We start from the raw sequence: 16,394 nt of genomic DNA, 5'->3' as shown, positions 1-16,394 counted from the left end.
TGTTTAAACCAAAATGAGTTTTACCCCTCGTAAATCTCTGATTAGAAAAATATTTATTTTTCACCATCTTTTATTTCTACAAAAACCAAGCCCAAACGGATTTAAGTTTGATTTTTCAGTTTAAAAAATCCACACATAAAAAAACGGAGCAGTACTGAGAATATAAAAAATATTCCCAAAAAAACCCACAAAAGATTCCAACTCTTCAGGCCTAAATAATGTAAAGTCCAAACAAAGACAGTAATTTTTCCCTTAGGCTTAAAGACGAATTTGTCTGCAACAGAGAAGCATTTGGAGATGCTATTTTTAAAAACGCTGCCAAGGTACTGTGGCTCTACAGACGCTTTTCTCTGCCCTGCAAAGGACGCGCTGCTCTTGTGGGCACTTTCCACTCCAGTGGCCCCTTTTCCTGCTTCCCTGCTCAGGGCTCATTCCTGGAGGACTCAGCCCAGTAAATTCGAAGCAAGAAATGGAGAGACTAGGTCCAATCAGGATTTATCCACTCAGAGTTCAAACAACCGGTTAGCAATGACACTGATGACACTGTGCAACTCAGGACCCTCCAGGACTGCTGCGGCAGAGGGGTGGGTGACAGGCAGTACACAAGTGGCACTTCTATCAAAGATAAGCCTAGAGCATTTCACAGCTCCTGTTAAATATTTGTTTCCAAAACATAAGTTCAATTTTATTTTTAATGATTACTTGACTGTAGCATCTATTTATCAGTGTTTTCTCTCTCTACATAATTTTCATTTGTTACGTAAAAGACATAATGAAATTACTAACACTACACACATTTTGCCATAATCAACACACAAGGTTACATATTTTATGATTCCATTTATATGAAAATTCAGAACAAGTAAAGCCGTAGAGACAGTAAGTAGATTAGTGGTGGCTAGAGGAGGGGAACGGAAAAGGATTGATAGTGGAGTGATGTAAGTGTTAGAGAATTAGATTGTGGTGATGTGTACACGACTTTGTGACTATACTAATTTTACTTCAGAATTCCTAGGAGCATTAGATTATCATTATCACCACAAACACAGAACCTCCCAAAAATGGACACAAGAGGAAATACAGGATGGCAGTATTCTTTTTTTAAAAGCATTTGACACTACTAAGTTCTAAAATCTTCTGATACAAGATCAAATGAGATTAAGGAAGGCCAAGGCCAGGACTGAAAGGGAGCAAGGGAGAGGAGGAAGGCTTTACCCTCCCAGCTCATTTACTGAAACCCAGGGTTAAAATCAGCGGGAAAAGCAGTCGAACAACAATAAGCCACCTATATTAGCCCCTCTGGAAAGCGTCAGTGGCCTAGCCTTTCCAGTCCTGAACAGGCATCAGCAACACCAACTCCATTCCAGCAAGACTGTTGGGAAGACAGGGAGAGGAAGAAGTAAACAATGGAAAATCCCAATGACATCAACAGTCCACATGTGCTCACTTTAAGTCACAAGATATTTAACCATCTCTATGAGAATGTTCAGGAATGAGAGAGGAATGAAATCAAGAAACTAAGCTATTTATAATGAAAGAATTAGGGAAAAAAGGGGCTTCCCTGGTGGCGCAGTGGTTGAGAGTCCGCCTGCTGATGCAGGGGACACGGGTTCGTGCCCCGGTCCGGGAAGATCCCACATGCTGCGGAGCGGCTAGGCCCGTGAGCCATGGCTGCTGAGCCTGCGCGTCCGGAGCCTGTGCTCCGCAACAGGAGAGGCCACAACAGGGAGAGGCCCGCGTACAGCAAAAAAAAAAAAAAAAAAAAAAGAATTAGGAAAAAAAGATATGATCCTAAATTTATATTATTGCATGAAAACAAAGTTTCATTTGTCTCATTAAAAAAAAATTAACTGAGTAAATTTAAAGATCCTATTGGCTTTATTCAAAAATTCATGCATTGGGCAACACCCCATCTAGCAAATAGAAAGGCGGTCCTCCTCCGAGCTGTACCCAGTGGAAGACTTCTGCAGGCAGAAGGGGCTGGATAAAGAAGTTACCAGCATAGAGCTGTTTCAGGCAAGGTCACCTTCCTCCGGGGAACAGCAGGGATTACCTCACTGTCCTGGCCAGGCAATTTCAGACTGACAGGTTAAGACTATCTTCCTGGGAAAGCCTGAAACTGCAATTAAATTAGGTATTAAAGTCTCAGTTTGGTGACATGGGTTTTAGCACAAGTGCTTCCATTTGGGGCCTGTTGTCTCTTTTTTTAATAGTCTCGACTTGTCAGATCTTTACTATGAAATAAGCCAATATGACTGCTGACAATATAATAACTACAGTAAACAGGCATGCCAAAATCAATGTAGATTTTCACAAAAGGTCAAGGAATCAACTGTCAGCTTAAATTGGTTACTTTTATTAAAATTGTTATACATGACAGGATGTCACTTAACTCCCAGATTCCTTTACATAAGCAGAGCTGGATTAATTTGACCCAAATTTTGTATAATAGCTTTCCCAATTTCTAAAAATGCATCAACTTTGTCACTTATCTTGAAATTTCTGCTTTACTTCCCTAGCTCTATCTCAAAAGAAACATCTCCAAGGCCAAATATCTTGGCACAGCGAAAGCAAAATCACCCCAGCACTCAGCAGTGCCGTGAGCCTCGGGGATCAAACAGGGAGACAGCGCAGGGGGAGGCTGCAGCCCAGCTGGGAGGGATCGAAGCTGCTCGTGCTTAGGAGAAACTCTCGGCACAACCGGCATCCGAAAGAAAGTAAAGTAAACAGGCGTGCTCTCTCCCATCCACCCTGTTAGCAGCCTCTCGGCTGAGGGAGACCACACACTCGGACCACACAGCGCCGGCTCAACTCGCACGCAACGTCCAACAGCTGTCACTCGGGGCCGGGAGGGGAGGGGGAAGGGGGGAGGGGGAGGGGAGGGGAGAGGAGAGAGGTGGGAGGGGGGAGCGGAGGGGGGAGGGGGAGGAGGGAATGGAGAGCCAGAAAGGGAGAGAGGCAGGACAGCGAAGAGTGGTTTCCCTGAGAAAACAAGCCAGTCCCCGCCTTGTGTGGCCTTGACCTGTACTCCCCCAACCAATTTAGTAGCTGATGAAGGATTAACAAAGCATCCATTTAACATCAATTAACCTCCTATCCATCACAGGTCAAAAGAGAAAATTACCATTATAAAAGTATTTCATTAAAATAAAGACAAACGTATTTTCTTATAATCTATAATATATACTTAAATAAATGCATTTTCTTTTAGATTTATATTACGTTGGTTTTAACCCGCCTGCCTCTTTTCCTTTAATGAAGTGCACAGCATGAAGTGTTTCTGCAACAGAGGTCAGAAAATTTTAATTTTATAATTTTCCCATATTTCACTGTGGCACAATCTTTAATTTTCCAAAAGACTTACTGATACAAAAAAAAACACAGTAAATTATTTTTTACATAATTTCAGGCTAAATGTACATAGAAAAAAATAACAAGTAGCAGCATTGGGGAGAAAAAACAGAAAACGTAACCACCAAAGTAGCTTTAAAAGGATTAAACCAAAATTTTTTACTATTTTAGTAAGGAAGAATTTTGATTTGAATAGCAGACAAGAAATCTGAACAAAACGAGTGATCAGGTGTTCTTTCACTGTCAGGTACCCAGAGGCCCAGCTCAGCTAAAGGGATTAGGCCAGGAGTTGGAAAAACAGAAGTTCTGACTCATTGAGGACTTGGAGAACCTTCAGCAAATAGGCCAAGGAAAGCCTCCTGATGCTGAAGCACTATTTTCTGAGGTCAGGCCGTAGAAAAGTGAGTCCCCCCCCCAAACCACCAAATCATAATAATAATAAACTCCCAACCTCCCCCCCCCCGCCTCCACCCCCATGCTACTCAAATGAGCATCACCAGGGAGCAAATCAGGAAGGCGGACTCTCAGCAGCCCAGTCCAACCCACTAATACACATCTAAGCCATTCTGTGCACAGGAGTGTTTGAGAAGCAGTCGGTAGACCTATCCTGCCCAGAGCCGCCCTGGATCCAAAGGACCCCCAGAAAAATCTGGTTGCAGAACTGCCTAATGAGTCTGAAAAATAAAATCATACTCAACTAGACTCTTGGGCCACCCACCAACAGACCCAAACTGCAGAATTCACCACATCTTCCTGGAGCCACTTCAACCTATCCTAGGATAGACCTGCCCCACAGGGCAAGGCATGGCAGGGGCAGCTGGCCCCAGAGGGATCTCCCAGAGACCTGGGGAAAAGTCTCAGAGAATGGTGATTTACCTCCTTCTGTCTTCTGTAAACTCTACTGTTCCTGAGCAAGGTCAAGTTCTATCACACTGCCACACCCTTCACCATCTCCGCTCAGGGGCAGGACAAGTCTTAGACACAAGGTCCTGAACTCCTGTCCAGTGTCCTAAGTTAATCATCTCCCTCCTGCTCCATCTCAAAATCATGGTTAACAAAAACAGAGTCATGCACAAATCTGAAAGAATCCGTGGGGTACCAAGTGTACTAAGGCGGCTCCTGAGGTCTCAGAAGGGATGTCAGCGGAAGAGCTGGACAGACAAGAGATAAAGCATCCTTGCTTTCCCAGCTCTCTCCTTATACCTCTTTCATTACTCCTATAAAGAAAGTATAACTGAAGTATACTGGGTTTTTTAATGAATATGTAAGTTTCAACTCATTTGGGGAAAAAAATCCAATGATTTAAAAAATATAACTGATAGGGCTTCCCTGGTGGCGCAGTGGTTGAGAGTCCGCCTGCCGATGCAGGGGACACGGGTTTGTGCCCCGATCCGGGAAGATCCCACATGCCGCGGAGCGTCTGGGCCCGTGAGCCATGGCCGCTGAGCCTGTGCATCCGGAGCCTGTGCTCCGCAACGGGAGAGGCCACAACAGTGAGGGGCCCGCGTAAAGCAAAAAAAAAAAAAAAAAAAAAAAAAATATATATATATATATATATAAAACTGATAAACAGGACTTACTTTTTTTTTTTAATGGGAAAAAAACCTTCACTCCCGCTCCAATGTTTGGAGGTACGGTATTAAAGGGAGAGAAGGTACACAAGGCGACTAGCAGGGAATGCTGGAAGCCAGACAGTCCACAGGGAAAGCCTGACAATTCCACTCTCCAGAGCTCCCACACACCTCATCTATCACATAAATACTTGATTACCCAGCTATTCCCTTAAAACAAGCACTGGATTCCATCTTAATTAGAAGAGTTTATTAAAATGCTCCTTTATTTCCCAGAAACTATAAAATCTCTGCCTCAGCAGGCTAAGTCTCCTCCTAGGGTACAATTACCTTCACTACATTTCAAAGCGAAAAGCTGTGGGTCCAAAGGTGACTGGTCCTCTATCTCATGCCACTGGACACTGATGACATATCAAAAATGAAACAGAACAGTGCAAATCCATCCCCTCCCTCTACCACCACCCTTCAAAAACAGAAACATAAGAACAAAAACCTCAAAGAAGATACACTACTTATTGGAAGGAAGAAGGAGAGTGCTTCATGTCAAAGCACGGCATTATTCGTTTGTCAAGTCTATTGCCAGTTGTCCCCATGTCCTTACCACTTCCTCTTTACTAGATCCACGTGGGGTGGACAAAACATAACTTCTTGATATTTTAGGAAATGTAATCTTTTAGGGAAAAAATGTCCAGGTCCCCCTGGAAAGACAGGTCACCTGGACAATACTGAAAAGGTCATTATCAAATAAAACAGATTTCTATTTGTGTTTAGGGGACCCAGAAGATTTGAGATACATACAGAGACTAGTTACCCAGCACCTCCAAGATGACAGTGTCAGATTCCCATCCCTAAGAAAAACAAAGAGGGGACTTCCCTGGCGATCCAGTGGTTAAGACTTCGCCTTCCAATGCAGGGGGTGCGGGTTCTATCCCTGGTGGGGGAGCTAAGATCCCACATGCCTTGCACCAAAACCAAATGTCAAAACAGGAGCAATACTGTAACAAATTCGATAAAGATTTTAAAAATGGTCCACATCAAAAAAATCTTTAATAGAAAAGAAAGAGAAAAACAAAAAGATGCAGATAAACCGGGATCTGAAACAAGAGAGTACCCTCAGATTGTTCAGTCAAAACAAGTATCTATTAAGCATTTGTTGAATCTCTGGCACTACACTGGGGAAATGACAGGAACAAGACCTAGTGACAAGGGGGTCCCAGGTGACCTTGGCCTTCAGCAGAGTGGTGGGCACCTAACCAGACAGCAGTGGGGTGACTGATGCGGCATATAAACAACTATTTAAGAAATCTGGCTGGGAAGGGAAGGAGAGAGAGAAACTTTAACAGGTGAATGTGAAATCAAAAGAGGATGCTACCTTTTTATTGTTGTTCTTCTATTTTGCTTTGCTGCTGTCTGTCTAAGCACGTTTAAAGGCTGACTGGAAGGAGCCTTTAGCAAGAGAGGAACACTGAGTGAAGTGCACCCAAAGGCAGGAGTGCAGGGGTACAGGGATCCGTCCTGGGGTAAAGGCAACCACTTTCAATGTAACTGGGAGGAGGAAAGGTTCTGGAAGAAAGAGCCCAGGGTTCTCCTCTGAGAGCTCTTATAGTTCTCAGGTGGCAAGATTATCTGCTTAGTAGAGACCGATTATGTGTAAAGATGAGAGGTTTGAGAAGAGTAGAAAATGCTTAAAATAGATTCTGCAGAGAAGCAGCAAGTGGCTAACAAAGAAAACTCTAAAAAACTCTTTGATGGCCACTTGCGAGTGGTGACCACAGATTTATAGGGGTACAAATCTAGACGCTATGATTTTTCCCTTCTAGTCTCAGAACCTCAGTTCAAGCACTTAAAAAAAGGCAAAGAGTTGAGATGGTCCAGGACTGAGAATCTGTCAGCCAAATGCCACAGAAAGATGAGGGAGGACACAACTGAGCATCCTGGTAGGAGGGTGACAGGAAATTGGGTAAAGGAGCAGAGGGAGGTAACTGAGTGAGGGTCAGAAAGACAAGAGACTGCCAGCAAAGAGTGGGTGGTCTGAGCTCCTTATTTCAGAGGTGAACCAGTCTCAGGTTGGGGCACCTCCGTCCTGCTCCCCCAGCACCACACCTCTGGCAGCAGCCACCCCTCCGCCGAAGCTCCAGCTGGGGCAGCTCTGCTTTCTCCTTTGTCCCCTCCAGCTGTTTAGTTGCCCTTTGGGCCTCACTATCCCGTTTGTTCCCTCACTCTGCCCACACCTCTGCAAGTAGTTTCTTTATTTAAATCTCAGTATTTGAACCATCTGGCATGAATTCTGATTCCTGACACCCTGACTTACCCAGATATGTCAATCACATGGGGCTTTCATTAAAATTAAACTAACACCAAATATTCCTTGTTTTTCTTGTTTTGTCTTTCAGTAAAATTATAATACAACAGAAGTTAAAATCATACACCCCGCACTTCACAAGCGGATATGGCCGTAAACAATGCACCAAAGCTTACAGATGAAACTACAGGTCAACCCTGTCCAAAGTGGCACAGCTAGCAAGTAGCAGAGGCAGAGCTCAGTCAGCGCTGCACAAGGACTTCTGAAAGCGAACTTGTGCCAGACAGCTGGCACCCCAGGTCGTGCCGAGGATCCGCCTCGCGCAGCTTACATTCTAACTAAGATCCAGGTTTCCTAAGTCCCAGTGTCCACTGCTCTTTCCATACTGGCACCAAGACTGACTGTAAGTGGGAAACAGTAAGTAGAAGGAATTACTCAAACCCAAACCGAAAATTAAGCAAACTGTATAGTCCACCCCAGTCTTAACTGCTACCAACAGTATTAAAGGATGTTAATGAAGCTTTTGAGCAAACCTAATACAATGTTCCAGGAAAAAAAAGCCTCGTAAGTCAGTTCCAAACTCCTCTGCCTGAAGTTCAAGGAACTCCATAATCCAAAATGCACTCACTTCCCAGCCTATGGGCCTCTGTTTCTCATAAGCCACCCAGACGTTCACGTGCCTTCTCTCGGAAGGGCCACATCCTCCCCCATCAAGGTCTGATCTCCATGAAGCCTTCCCAATTGCTCCAACCCCCAAAGATCCTTCCCACCTCTGAATTCCTGCTGTACTTACACTGAATACTGCAGCTTAGTTCTTGGCTATTTAATGGAGAGGGCAAAAATATCTCCTTTCTGAATACAGACTAATTTTATTTCTAACATGTGTCAGGCACATGCTAAAATTGGGATACAAAAATGACTAAGGCTAATCCCTGTCTGGCAAGAGCTTAGTCTTCTGACAGACGTGTAAACACCAACAATAGCTACAACCCCTAAGATACCACAGGACAGGACAAGCGCTAAGTGGTTATAGGATTCACGGAGTTGGAAAATTTCAAAGCAGAAAGAATTCTGAGATAATCCAGTTTTATGTATTCTCAGGTACAAAAGGAAACTGAAGCCCAAAAAGGCTGTTAAGTAGCTCAGCCCACACGGACCAGTAAACGGTGCTTCGACTCCATAATTTTCAAACTGAGGCCTAAGGATGCCTACAGGTGTGTCCACAGAGGTGCATCATTTCTCTACAATTACTGCAAGCTTGTGTTTGTATCAGCAATTCTTTCCAATCGGCATAAACACGCACAGCATCATGTGAGGTAGCGAACACTTCCACCGTGCGGTCTCACCAGGCACTCCCGGGGATCCAGGAACGCCTGCCCCAGGGTCTGAGAACAATCAAGGTCCTAGCATACTGCTCAGCAGAGTGATGGACGTTACTTCCCACCCCGGTCAATTTACAATCCTTTCTACCCAACACGGGCCTAAACCCCACGCACTCGGAAACCATGTAAGCTCTACTCTGTGGCAGGCGCTGAACTAGGAGCCCTGCGAGATGGCAGGAGAGGTGGAGGACGGGTGAGCAGTAATGAAGAGGCTAACTGCACAACCAGCATGTCCTACATGGCCTCAGGTTGCCGGGCCCAGCACTGGAAACTGTCCGAAGTCCTTTATTCAAAGGCTGCCCGTGCAAAGATTTTAAGTACTAGTCCCCCCTCCCATTAGAGTCATACAGCACGGGCTCTCCAATATTTGTGGGATGAATGAAAATTCGACTTAGCATGCTGATAAACCGTCTTTTAGAGAGGGAACTTTCAACACGATATTCAGCTCGGGAAATTAAATGCCTGACAAGGAAAAAAAAACCATTTTCTGAAACTTCCAAGAGTTGTTCCAAGTTGCGCTGGGGGGCCCTCTGTTTAAAACTACTAGACTTCTACTGAACCCGACAGAAGAGAGCATCTAAGTACCAAGCCCGCATCGCCCTCTTTCCATCACCCGCTGGGGATCCACCACGTTGGACACACAGGCTCCCTGGGAAGCTTCAGGCTGTCAGTTCCTGTCGTTACACCAAACCTGCCCAGAATGTAAGCAGAGCATCGTCAGGCGTTCGAGGAGCGGTGCGCACACCCTCAGCGAGAACGAGCTTTTCAATACAGCGCATCCAGGTGACTTACTTAAGCGTTCTAAAACACTTTGTTAGAGCTTTTCTTGCAAGTTTACTCAGATTCATTAAAAAAAAAAAAAGAAAAGAAAGAAAGAAAGGCACACGTTTCTCAGACTCGCTAGTAGGAGCGGTCGCCTATTTCCCGTCCGAGAGAAGCGCCTGCGCGCGGTTTCCCGCCCGCCCGAGCACGCCCCGGCTTCACGGGGGGAGCGCCTGCGTCCGGGCGCGGCCGCAACGGCAGCCCGCGCTGAGACTGACGGCTAGGCGCGCCGCCACGATGAGCTCCGTCTCGCCGTCCGTCAAGTGGGGATAACGCAATCGATCCGGAGACACGGCGACGGGCGCCCAGTAAACGCTCGGCGCAGCTCTCCAGTGACGCGACCCAAGAAAACAAGCAACACCGGCCTCTTGACTTCGCTCCCCGCCAGTGAACCCCGCAACCCCACGCAGGGACAGGTAAGCAGGCGCGCCAGGGAGCAGTTGAGGCCAAAGGCCACCCGCACCCGAGGCTCGGCGCTCCGAAGGCGCACGCCGGGAGCCGGGGCGGGGCTCCGAGTCCCCAGCAGGGGCCCCGGACGGCGGGGCGGGGGCGGGGCTCCGGGACCCGCGCAGGGGCCCCTCCGCACGGTCTCGGCTGCAGGGGGGCGCGGGGCTGACGGCGGCGGCGGCCGGCCTCAGCCAAGGCCTCACTCCCACACACACCTACCTGCAGGCCCGCACGGACAGGGCCCCGCGCTCGACCAAGGGTTCCCTGGCCGCGGCCGCCCCGCCGCCAACGCCCTCACTTCCGCCGCCGGAGCGCCGAGGGCGTCGATCCGCCGCGCAGTCGAGCGTCGAGCGCCCGACGACCGAGCCCCAGGGGCGGGGCGGGGTGGGGGTGGGGGTGGGGGCGGGAGTTGGGAGATGGATGGGAGCGGAGGACCCGGCCGCGACCCCGCTTCCTCAGGAGCCTCAGGCTGAGCCACCGCGTCTGGGCGGCAGGCGACGCGCAGGCCGGAACGCCATGGTGCTCGCGGCCGGGAGCCCTGAGCGTGGACAGTGCTCGGGTTCGGTGGGCGGGCGCTGCCGGGCGCCGGCCTCCGACACAGAAAGGCGGCCCGTCCGGCCCCGGCCAGGGGGAACCGGCTGCCTGACAGGGAGCGGCCGCCGCGGGCCGGCCGGAAGTGACGCGCCACCCCTTGCGCGGCGGGACCGGAAGGGAACGCGCTCTTCCGGCCCCTCGGTTTAGTGCGGAAGGAGCCGTGAGTTGTGTGTACCAGGGCTGAGGGCAGGCCGCGCCTCTGCTTCCCCGGCCCTCCTCTCCGCTCGCCGGTGCGGGTTACTCCAGCCGACGAGCCGGCCTGTTTGCTCCGGGGCCTGAGAGTGTGTAGCCGTGGTGGCGGCGATGGAGCTGCACGCTGCGTCCGCCCCTTCGGACGCGGAGGCCGAGGTGCAGCGGGGGGACGGGGCCTTCCCTCCCGGAGGCCTGGCAGCCACTGGGTGGCAAGCGGATTTCCGCAGACCCAGATGCAGATCCGGGTTCGAGTTAGTCTTCCCTGCCTGCAGGGCTCTGGCAGTCATCACTGTGCAGTTGCTCACTGTGTCTGATTTATCATCAGGGGCCTTCCCGTGATATCACCTGGGACAGGGACCCGTTTGAGAGTGAAAGAGGTATGACAGAGGGCCAGTACCGCAAGATGCACGGGGTCCGCCCTACTTCACACGCCCAGAAGGTGCCACCCTGGTAGAACATTAGAAGGGCCTCAAGGGCACAACTGTAGCTCTGGCCGGGGATAACGGTTTGCGGGGGTGGGATGCTGTGCTATGGGATGCAGGGTGTATTGTGAACCTAATACCAGCGTACGGTGCTGCGTCCCCAGTAGAGCCCTGCTCCTGCGGCAGGGAAGGATGCTCTGCCAGGGGTCACAAGGTTCCACTCAATCTAAAGACCTCTCCTCCCCTAGGCTCCTCATACAGGCGACAAAAAAAAAAATGACCCTGATGATCAGTAGGAAATAGGGGCAGGGAGGATTACTTCTGGACTCAGGGCACTCACTGGGCATCTTTTCCGTGCCTGGTGATAGCAGCAAATGGATAACGCAGCACCCCTGGCCTGACAGGGGCATGGCAACCAGGGGCTCAGACCCCACAGTGACGAAGCAAGCAACATCATCAAGCAAGCAACCTAGGCCAGCAGAAGTGCTGGTGGAAAGTGAGGACATCCAGAACGAGTGATAAAGGAGGAAGATCCTGAGAACCTCTATGGCCCCAGGACTAACTGCAGCAGGAACCCACAGCTCAACCTATCAGCACTCCTGGTGTGGGTGGAACTCAGCGTGAGGCACTAGTGACAGGACCAGGTGAACACAGCAGGGTGTAGCAGTGCCCACCAGAGCCCACCCATACCCCCTCTGCTGCCCCTCTGCTCTCTGGCACCTGCCGCTGTGCCTTGGGTCTTTCTTCCTGGACACGTGGTAGGCTGGAAGCACTGGAGAGTTTCCTGGCCCGGAAGCAGGCTTCAGCCAAAGACAGGCGAGGAGTTGGTGTGGAGCTCTGGTTGCCTGGCTCCTGAGGCGGCTGGGAGGCACGGTATCCAGCGTGTCCAGAGCTGCCCTCGAGGCTGGGCCCCAGTGCCCTCAGGACCACCTTCACCCACACCTCTTCTCGCTTCCTCCCCTCTCCCACCTGGCCTCCCCATCCCCTCCTAGTGTTTCCTGGTATCACCTCCCAAGTTAAATTCGAGCCTGGAAACCATATGGCAGGGTCAGCTTCCGGGGGACTCCAGCCAAGACAGGCATTATCACAGAAAAATAAGCAGCCTATTTTTATTACAATTTGAATACCTTTACGTGTTGAATAGCACACCTATATTAGAGAAATACATCCTGAGAAAAGGTGATATTTAGGACAAACGCTCTTAGTTGTGGGGCTTGGCGTGACTTTGTTTTTCTCCCCTTTACCTCGGAAGGAGTGCTCCTGTGTTCAGTAACTCAGCTTTCCCAGGATCATTCACTTTAAACACAGGAAGCACGAGTCAGCGGCCTGAAGCACAGGTCGGCAGTGGTCCCCCGCCTCACAGTGAAACTGACCCTGTTTCTCGTCTCTCCTTTGCTCTCAGCGATGCATCATTTCCCAAGTCAGGCGATCCTGCCATTAAGCTGGTATGAATGACTCTTGAGGACTCACAGGTCTTTCCTGGATCAAAAAATGACAAATAATACTGGATCCCTGAGACAGAAACACTAGAAGAAGAAAGAGTCTTTTGCTAATATAAAACTTACTGGTAGTGTTTCTTTTTTCTTAAACTTCTGGTCCACATTCTGAAGCCAGCTGGCAAATGTTAGTGCAATACATGCAGAAGCTGGCCGGAAATTAAATCATTAAACCCAAAATTGCTGTAGTAGCTGCTGAGGCAATTAAATATCACTGTATAGCTTGTGTTTTCAATTCTGCATCAGATTTCATTTGTCCTAGAGAGGAAAAAATAACTTTGAAACGTGGAATTCCTTTGTTTTCAGTCTTAGCAAACATTATGATGGCACAGTTCCCCATTCTGTAGATTTTTTTTTTACATTAAGTGAACACCTGAAGTGTTTCATGCTACGTGGTATACCAGTCTGTAATGGACCATAGTTAGTACAGACTCTAATCCTCAAAACAACTATATTTTGCCATATCTAGTGATCCTTTTTACCAAAGACTGACAATGGTTTGATGTGTTCACGCACAGCTTAACAAAGCCCCTTGATGGCAAATTCCTGTCTCCACTGTAGATACCACGGGGCCTTACACGGCAGGTACTCAATACATCAGGCGAACCACTCAGTAATAGCACTAACCAGAAACTACGTAAGTGTTGAGTGGAAAACGAAAAGTAACAATCACAACAACAGATCATGATAGTGGCAGAGTTGGGGGAGGTGGCTGTTTCCAGCAGGCTATTTCAGGACGTGCTTTATGGTCACTTAGAGGCAAAAATGAGCCCAATTTACTGTGTCGATCTTGACGATGTATGAATTGCTGAGAGGTCTCATCGAATACCACCCAGCTTTGTCATTCTTTGCTGCAGTCTTTTATGGTTTAAGATCACAAGGACAATTTGAAATCCTCCAAGGTTGTAACAGTTATGAGGCTGTTTTAGCAGTTCTCAGATTGGGCCTGTTGGTTAAGGAATCTGGCTACGCTGTACTCCTAGCAGATGCCTTTGTGTGGACTTCAGCATCTGTGTTTCTTGTCAGCTTCAAAGCGCTGTATCTGCAAAGGCCTCAGAATAAATGTCTCCAATTCTACAGCAAAGCAGAGCCCTTGTGTTTTTCTGCTTACCTTCTCTTTGCATATTTTGTTAAGCACCCTGTAAATAAAGCTGGGTCTGCACAAGGATACCGTGTTTCAACAGCGTTACCCCGTTGCTGCCACCAGCACAAAGACGCAGCTGTGTTTATTCCGGGGTCTCTCCCGGCTGTCTGTAGGTGGTCTGGAAGAGGACAGAGATTGAGGACAGTCACCGGCTGCCAGAGAGACATGAGAGGTGTGGCACCTGGCGAGAGGGAACAGGGTTGGAGTGAGGCCTCCCTGCCCCGCTGGGCCCTGCTGCTGCTGAGGTTCTGGGACTAGGACTTTAGACCTCTTTATGTTCTAAATGAAGGACTTATCACTGAATGAAAGGAGGCATTTTAATTTGTTTTAAATTGCTAGGCAGCAGGAGGGGGTTGGGAGCTTTTTTGCTTGTCTTAGGTTTTTGAGTGTGTGTGTTTTGTCTGTTCGGACTTTCCACTTTAAGGTCCTACCTATATGCTTTGCATTTATCAGTAGCCGTAGAAAATGGTACCATGTTCCCAGTTTATTCCACTGATGCGAGACTTGCCCTAACACATTAGGGCTTGGAGCAGCCGGCTGACTGGCCTGCTGCTCTTTGTGCTCTGCTGTAAAGGCAGATGTCGCCAGTTTTGGTTCCACTTAGGCAGGGAGACATGTTGCCGGCCTCTCGGCTGTTGCGTAGGGTTTCAGTCCTCTGGACACTTCTTTATGAAGGCTTCCCGCTTCCCAGGAGTTTTAGGAATGCCTTGCACACATGTAATCTGCCTGGCCTCAGATCTCATTCTTTTTTATTCTAATGTGACACGTTATTTATGAGTCCTTTCATTGGCTCGGCTAACTCCTTGGTTTCCCACCAAGCTGATAAAAGATTTTAAACTCCCTGAAGGCAGTTTTCTCACCCTCTGTTTTCAGTAGATTTCGCCTACATTGCGAACTAAGCTGTACCCCGCTTGGGGTAGTGAATGCGTTCCCGACAGCAACAGCAGGCGTCAGTGTGCAGGACCTGCTCACCACACCCTTGTCCCGGCTCTCAGGCCTGTGCATCCCGGAGGTTGGTCCTGCCCCCCTGCCCCCTGTGAGCTCCTCTGCAAGCAGCTGCTGGTACTTTCCCACCGCCCAGTATCCTGGGCCATCCCCCAGCAAGGCCGAGCTCCCTATATACTATCCGTGGTACAGAGGGATGAGGAGTACACAGAAAATTAAAAGCCAAAGAAAATATCCAGCCCACACTTTAGACAACAGTCTGAACCTTTTTCCTTTCTGACTGGACCCTTATAACAAAAGTGATAACATACAGTTCTGTCCCCAGCCATCTACCAAAGAGAACTGTGTCTATATTAGCACAAAAGATGTGTAAGAGGACATTCACATCAGTGTGTGTGAAATGCCTGTCCACAGTGAAAATAAACACATAAATAGTGGAATATTTATGTCATGAAGTACAGCAGAGCAATGAAAATCTACTCAGATAATACTGCACAAAAGAAGACAGACACAAAAGAATAAATACTGTATGATTTCAATTATATGGGCAAACAGTAATCTAGGGGTGGAGATGAGACTGGGACAGGACAAAAAGAAGACTTTGGGGTGCTGGCAATAATTGAATTTACTTTTTAACCTGTGTGATAATACAGGTGTGTTCACTTTGTGACAGTTCATCCAGTTTTTCATTTATGATTTGTTTACTTTCCTGTATGGGATGTTTTTTTTTAAACCTATGCAGGTCTTGAATAAGTACCTGAATTAAATAAGTACCTGAATTTGAAGAAAAAAAGAAGTGGTAACAAAGTATAGCCAATTGATTTGAGTAAGAACTTATTTTTGTGCTCCTGGTGGACTTTGAGCAGTGACATACTAAAAATAAACAAATATCAATGGTCCCTGAAAAATCAAGAGTTGACTATACTGCTGTTGGTTTAAATACACATAGATAGATAGGTGATAGGTAAATAGATTGATAGACGGATAGATGGATGGATGGATGGATGGATGGATGGATGGATGGATAGGTAAGTAGATAGATAGATAGATAGATAGATAGATTACACTGAGAGTCCAGAAACCCACATTCTGGGCCAGCCTTATATGGACCCTGATCAGGTGCATTCTTTGACCCCTTGAGAGGTCCGGTGATCTCATTTTTGAAATAAGGTGGTAGGTAGGAGCCACCATAAAGCCCCTGTAAGCCCTGAACTCATGGCCCTGCTTTCCAGCAAGCAACTGTTCTGCAGTGAATTTGGGCCTTCCTCTGTGCATAGGGCAAGACAGGTGGGGCTGTTAGCGGGGTTTCTCGGAATAACTATATGCCAGTGGTAGCAGGTCACACTAATTTTTCCTGGTATTCAATTAAAGGGATCTTTTTGTTCTTTGAATTTGTCACCTATAATGCAATCCATTTTAAAACAGAACTTCTTGGTTGCCTTCTCTGAACTTGAAGCAGATTGTTGATCATTTTCTGTTTCTGTAACTTTTGCCCCCTGTCCTGAATCACATCCACACCTCCACAGCTCCCAGCCCCCGTGAACTAGTATCTTTGCTTCTTTGTCCCTGACGGTGGCACTGGAGTGGAGCTGGAGTGGAAAGGCACACTGTAGGAGGTTAGCTGTGAAGTAAAGCAATGAAGAGGAAAACAATACAATGTAAACATGTGGGTTCATTTTCAACGTTGTGTTTTTATTGAATTCCTACTTTTCCATAAAGTAATTCC

General features: G+C 47.9%; 1 protein-coding gene and 1 long non-coding RNA gene across 8 annotated transcripts in view; one reads left to right on the top strand and one right to left on the bottom strand.

Annotated features, from left to right (window-relative positions):
- The window catches only part of EXOC2 (exocyst complex component 2), a 154,480-nt gene extending 143,918 nt beyond the window's left edge, over window positions 1–10,562 (bottom strand). For 2 of the 4 annotated variants that reach the window (XM_082639777.1, XM_082639780.1), the window contains exon 1: window positions 10,095–10,562. The gene's annotated coding sequence lies outside the window, so the exon portion shown is untranslated. Of the gene's footprint in view, window positions 1–9,191; window positions 9,285–10,094 lie in introns of those variants that run through there. The other 2 variants (XM_082639778.1, XM_082639781.1) reach the window with 2 other exon arrangements.
- Window positions 9,718–16,394, top strand: part of LOC309814226 — a 78,030-nt gene continuing 71,353 nt past the window's right edge. For all 4 annotated transcript variants that reach the window (XR_014295648.1, XR_014295649.1, XR_014295650.1 and 1 more), the window contains exon 1: window positions 9,718–9,844. This is a non-coding gene — a long non-coding RNA (uncharacterized lncRNA). The remainder of the gene's footprint in view (window positions 9,845–16,394) is intronic.

Source organism: Mesoplodon mirus, assembly GCF_964341445.2.
Source record: "Mesoplodon mirus genome assembly, chromosome: 12".
In the NCBI taxonomy this organism is placed as follows: Eukaryota; Metazoa; Chordata; class Mammalia; order Artiodactyla; family Ziphiidae; genus Mesoplodon; species Mesoplodon mirus.
The sequence above is the reverse complement of the archived record's forward strand: the minus strand, read 5'-3'. Positions and strand labels throughout refer to the sequence as shown.